Source organism: Oryza sativa, chromosome 1 (genome assembly GCF_034140825.1).
Source record: "Oryza sativa Japonica Group chromosome 1, ASM3414082v1".
NCBI lineage: Eukaryota > Viridiplantae > Streptophyta > Magnoliopsida > Poales > Poaceae > Oryza > Oryza sativa.
The window spans coordinates 35,918,011-35,924,683 of record NC_089035.1 but is presented as its reverse complement, the minus strand read 5'-3'; positions in this window follow the sequence as shown (position 1 = coordinate 35,924,683).

Below are 6,673 nucleotides of genomic sequence, written 5' to 3'. Positions count from 1 at the left end.
GCTTGTCTAACCCTAGCTTGCATACCAGGGATTCAGGGACTTTCTAAGCACAGAAGAATCATACACACAGGAGTAGGGTATTACGCTTCATAGCGGCCCGAACCTATATAAACCTCTTTTGTCTCATCGTCTTGGAGGGGCCTCCGAGATCAAGATCACACACAGTTTCGCTCACCAAATCCTCGAATCTCACCCGCTGCCCCTGGCCGAACTCTCAAAGGAGGGCCTCACAGCCTCCCGCTAGAGAGGGTCACCCCTCAACAAAGACGAGTGGTCAAACAATGCAAACAAAAACTCAAAATCCCTTATATTATAGGATGGAGGGAGTACGACAGAAAGGAGTGATTTTGTTTAGTGCCGTAGAACAAAAATATTTGAAAAAAATACATAATCACAAATATCTTGAATTGCAAAAGGGCGTAGCTAGAAATTGTGATATGAATGATACTTTTTAAAAGAACTTTTCACATTTATTTTATGAAAGTTTGGTTTGCGAGGATCTTATCTATTTATAGCTATATTAATTGAGCACTTCGAGTGAGCTCTTACATGAACTTAAAAATATATACCATTTGATAAGTGAATATGTAAATTACACATTCAGATTTCGTGTTAAATGAAACATATTCCATGGATTCTTTATATTTAGTTGATTTATCTCCGATGTTTTTCTTTGGTTCGACGCCATTTGCCAACAGTAATGTGAGCGGAATTCGATCGACAAAAGATCTACCGTTGATTTTAGATTTTTTTTTCTATTTTGAGGAAGGCAAGGACTACGTACAACTTAATATCAGTTGATAAAAACAATAGTTATGGACAGGGCACTATGACCAACCCTAGAGGGAGATTTGTCTTTTAAGATGGTTTTTCTTATTAGTTTCTTTGTAAGAATTGGCTTTAACTTCTCTGAAATAAAATCCAGAATGAATTCCATCATCTTAAAATAGAAAAAAAATAGTTATGGGCACTATGACCAACCATAGAGGGAGATTTGTCTTTAAGATGGTTTTTCTTATTAGTTTCTTTGTAAGAATTGGCTTTAACTTCTCTGAAATAAAATCCATAATGAATTCCATCGTCTTAAATAAAAAAATACCGTCTTAATTTGAGAGATACCAAGAGGTGCCAAATTTTACAGTAGAAAATGCAGTACCTCCTTGTACCTCCCCAAGGACCGTAAAATCCCTCTCTTAAAAATATCTAGTTGTTACAAAAATTGGAATTAATAGATATGGAGTTGTTTCATCGCTTTATTAATTTAATATGAATTTGAAATTGTCGACGTTTGATGTCGCGATTCCGGTATTTGCATAGTATGGGGATCGTTAGTACTAGGATATATGCGAGATTGTAGTAAAAGAGATGAGGGCGAGGATTTTTATACAGGTTCGGGCTCCTGAATTGTCAGGTAATAGCCCTACATCCTGTTGGCCGAAGCCGGTCGTTGCTCTTATTCACCATAATCACACCAGTACAATATTTAGGGTAGCCTATCTAACGGTTGTCGACATGGCGGTCTGAAGGTCTGACTCGTAGTCGACGACAGGGTAGTCTTCCTCCTCGAATCCGTGCCCGATGAGATCAGAGACAACGCTATGTCTCTCCTGACAGTATCCGGAGACACCGTAGGGGATTAGCCATGCCTATCTCTGAAGTCGATATCCGGCTTCTTGTCTTGGCGCATGTTGGCTTGTATGTGGATCTTGTGTCTTGATCTATTGTTTCGTGTCCCCTCTCCTCCTAGGGGGCCTTGTATTTATACCCATATGTCCCCTTGTCCAAGTAGGACTAGGGAAACCAATATGGATACAATCCGAGTAGTCCTTGTCGTTTCCATGTAAAACTCTATTCATCCTTCCTTATGCAGAACTCCTTCTATATCTGAAAGTTGTTTCCGTATAGGACATGGTATGTGGTGGGTCCTGCCGAGATTTAGTCAACTATTATTAGGTATGTGGTATCCATAACCTTGACAGAAACCAATAATTATCAAGTTGTAACTGAAACAAACTCTTCTTTTTAAACTAATATGCTAAAATTAACAAACAAATTTAGAAATAAAATGTAGATGGACTCACAATTTAGCTATTTTAAATATAATTATAAAATTCAAAGTTAACAATTAGCCAGTTGTAACTGACACGGTTTCTTTTAATTTAATATGCTATAATTCTAAAAACATTCAACAACAATTTTAGTGTATGATCAAAATTTAAAATATATATAAAAAATAGCAATAGCCAATGTAACACATGGGTGTGACATCCCGACCTAGGGGTTAATAGGATTAATAGAATACTCATATCAACAGGTTACAACTTCTTTTCCGGAAGCCGATCTCCAAAGAACAAGTTGCAACTTCTTTTCCGGAAGCTGATCTCCAAAGAACTCCAGGGTTAAGCATGCTTGGCCTGGAGCAATTTGGGATGGGTGACCGACCGAGAAATTCTTATCAACAAGTTGCAACTTCTTTTCCGGAAGCCGATCTGCAAAGAACTCCAGGGTTAAGCGTGCTTGGCCTGGAGCAATTTGGGATGGGTGACCGACCGAGAAATTCTTATCAACAAGTTGCAACTTCTTTTCCGGAAGCCGATCTGCAAAGAATTCTTCCCGGGTACGCACGAGTTCACAGAGGGACAGTCTATGACCTATGAAAACTATCAGATGTAAGCGGGCCCGGCCTGGGAAGAGGCGAGACGTTACAATGGGTTAATGACTAAGTGGTATATTAATTCACGCCATGGGACAGTCTATGACCTATGAAAGCTATTAGATGTAAGCGGGCCCGGCCTGGGGAGAGACGGGACGTTACAATGGGCTATCAGATGTAAGCGGGCCCGGCCTGGGGAGAGACGGGACGTTACAATGGGTTAATGACTAAGTGGTATATCAATTCATGCCATGTTTTATTAGCATGGCTGTGAACAAATGATATTTTGCTCAAGTAAAAAGGAGTGTGAGTAGTACTAATTAGTTTTAAGCCATGGGACAGGCTATGACCTATGAAAGCTATCAAATGTAAGCGGGCCCGGCCTGGGGAGAGGCGGGATGTTACAATGGGTTAATGACTAAGTGGTATATTAATTCACGCCATGTTTTATTAGCATGGCTGTGAACAAATGATATTTTGCTCAAGTAAAAAGGAGTGTGAGTAGTACTAATTAGTTTTAAAATTTCTTGATACAGTGTTACTTCCTCATATTCATAATATAGTGATTTTTAGGATTCAAATTTTGTATCACAATATAAGTATTCATATAATGATTCCTATAGTTCCCATTATTCCAACTATAGGGGATTGCCCCTATTCAGTTTTGCGCTGAGGTAGGTGACGGAGCTCGTGGCTCCTCACCGGGAGACCGCGCAGGCCCCCCTTTGCCAGTTCGGCCGGGGGCTTAGGGTGAAATCTCAAGCTCTCGCTCTCTCTGTATGTGGAAATATCGTCTGCCAGCCAGAAAACACGAGACACCGGCGATCTATACAGGTTCGGGCCGCTCAGAAGCGTAATACCCTACTCCTGTGTTTTGGTGGATCTGTGTATGAATGAGCTACAAGTGTGAGCTGTCTTCTCCCCCGTTCTAAGCTCCTAATCTGGGAAAGAACCAAAAAAATCCCCCCACCTCTATGGGCAAGGTCCTCCTTTTATACTTCAAGGGGATACCACATGCACCCTTCTCTTTCCAAACTGGACTGTTCTTTTTCTCTTGAACGGGCGGAGATCAGCACGGTTGCTGTCCGAATGACGCTCCGATGGGACAGCCCACACCTACCTCCACTTCCGCCGGGGGTGAGCGCGTCGTGGGAACATGGCTGTGCGCTGACGATATGATCAGTGTCAGACCGATCACAAATCGGTCATTCTTGTCCACCGCGTGTAATCTTGGCAACGTGCATGTTTGCCCTTCTTCACACAACATCTTGCCTGTAATGGTTAGGATGAAGCCTGGCATATATCGACCGGGTCTAACGTGTCATCTCTAAGAGATAACACGCTTAACGCCGGCTTGAGACGAGTGCCTAGAGGCTTTCGTCTTGACGGGATGGGGCATGGCGTGCGTCAGACCGCCAGTCGCCACCTAACCCGTGATCTGACCGGTCTGTGACTGGTCACAGACCGGATAAAGGGACGCGCCGTGCTGCACTGCATGCAGCGCGACACGCTTGACCAGACTGCAATAAATGCTGTTAGGTGAGCACAGCTGTGCTCACTTATCCCATATACGTGGCGCAGACTTCCTAAAGGGGGTCGGGGTGCCTCGGCCCTCGGGGCCGGGGCAAGCGCAACCCGACCCCCCCTCGGGGGAAATCAGGAGGAGGGCGGACACCTCACCCTCGGGCCCGACGTCCCCGAAGGTGCCAGGCCACGTGGGCGATTGCGTCTGCCTCAAGCCTCTGGTCATGATACTCCCGGTCCCATATCACCGACAGTAGCCCCCGGCGTTGTGCCAGAGCAATTTCCCTTCCCAAGGGAAGCGGTCAGGTGTGACGCCACTCCTAAAGCCTGGTGACAGGTGGGACCGGTCTCCGTAATTGGGCAAAATACCCAACGGTCTCAATCCATGCACATCGGTATTGATAACTTTGGTTGTCCATAATGGGCGGTCTATTCAGACTGCCACACCACTTGAGCAGCGCGCGAATCTGGGTGAGCAGATTTGTCTCGCTCGGAGATACGGTAACGCCGCTTCGGTCGGCGAGCGTAATTAACGCGCGCACGATACAATCCGTTTCGATTGCCACAACCGCATATCCACTTCAAGCGCCGTAAGCGGGCGAATGGGATTAGTGGAAGCGTGGGCACGGGAAACGGGGGAGCGAGATAGCGAGATACGAGGGAGCGAGGTAGTGGGCACGAGAAACGAGGAGCCAGGCCCAGCGATGGCAAGGGTATAAAAGCATCGAGAAAAGGATTTGCTCCCTTCCTTTCGCCATTGTTCCTCTTGCCTTCGCTGCCTGAGCTCTAACTCTTTCTCTGCTACGCCCTACTTTCGCCACACGCGCTCGTTCCCAATCATCTCTTCCTCCACCGCCATGGCACGGGGCTCTGCTCTGCTCGACGGCAGTGTACTGCCGCCTTCCCGCATCGTGAATGAGAGGCACGCCGGACTGCCGCGCCGCTTCATGCCGGAGTCCGCCACCGGTCGGGAGATTGTGATGCTGGGCGAGGGGCGCCCGGCACCAGACTACCCGGGGCGGTCCATCTTCTTCCTCCCCTTCGCGATGGCTGGGCTGGCCCCGCCATTTTCTCATTTCTTCATGGACGTCCTGGAGTTCTACGATCTCCAGATGGCGCACCTCACCCCCAATGCGGTGATGACATTGGCCATCTTCGCGCACCTGTGCGAGATGTTCATTGGGGTGCGCCCCTCTCTTCAGCTGTTCCGGTGGTTCTTCACCGTGCAGTCGGTGTCACCGCCGTCGGTGGTTGGCGGCTGCTACTTCCAGCCGCGGGGGCCGGTGCTGAACCGCTATATCCCCTGCGTCCTCCGCAAGAAGTGGGACGACTGGAAGAGCGACTGGTTCTACACCCCCCTTGCCGACGAAGCGCGCCTCCGACTTCCGAGCCAGCCCCCGGCGCAGGTCTCCAGCTGGCGGGCGCCGGTAGATCTGGGGGAGGAGTACGACGCCGTCCTCGACCGCCTGGCGGGCCTGCGATCCCAGGGGCTCACCGGGGCCATGGTATTCGGCGATTACCTCCGTCGCCGGATTGCGCCGCTCCAACGGCGCGCCCGGAGCGCCTGGGAGTACACTGGGCCTGAAGACTACATGCGGACCCATCAGGGAGCCAGATGGGATTGGGCTCCCGAGGACTTCAAGATCGTGGTCCAAAGGGTGCTGAACCTTAGCTCCGCGGAGGCGTCTCACCTTCCTCAGGAGATCCTCCCCCTCTGCATCGATCCCGACCGTGTCTCCATTCTATCCATTATGCTGGGGGTCGGGGCCTCAGAGGAGAGAGCCCCTAAGGGCAACGACGGCGCGGGCGAGCGCCGCCGGGGGAAACAATCTGCCCCGGGAGGGGGTCGTGCTTCTGGGCCCCGCGTCGGGGGCTCGGGGAGCAGCCGCCCTGCCGACGCCCCGGGGAAGAGGAAGCTGGGAGGAACACCTCCCCCATCTCCCCCCCGAGGGGGCGGGGCGGTGCGTACCAGCGGCCGGCGCCCGGAGGGGGCCGCGCCGACGTCTCAGCCCGAGGGGGAGCGCAAGAAGAAGCGGCTCCGCAAGATGGGGGAGACGGAACCAGCCCGGGGAAACCTAATTTCCCCCCCAAGGTGGTCATTCAACCGACCCCCTCGCAGGTTCGTCTTACTCTCATTGCAACCATCTTTCTCCAAAAAGAAGTTTTTTCTTGCTCACTTTGTTCGTCTTCTGGCTTTTTCTTCTGCTTCAGAGACGTCCCGTCGCATTCCTCCCGCCACCCCAAGTCCGGCCAGTTCGAGGCCGAAGATCCAGCGGCCGCAGAGGAGCGGAGGCGAGAGTCTGACCGGCGTGAAGCCGCAGCCCGCCTTCGGGAAGCTGAAGAGGCCGCCCGGGAGGCCGCCCGGGTTCGCCAAGCGGAGGAAGCTGCTCGGGAGGAGGCCGCCCGGGCTCGCCAAGCCGAAGAAGCTGCCCAGGAGGAGGCCGCCCGGGCTCGCCAGGCTGAGGCGGCAGCTGCTGCTGGCGCGTCACTCGGGCC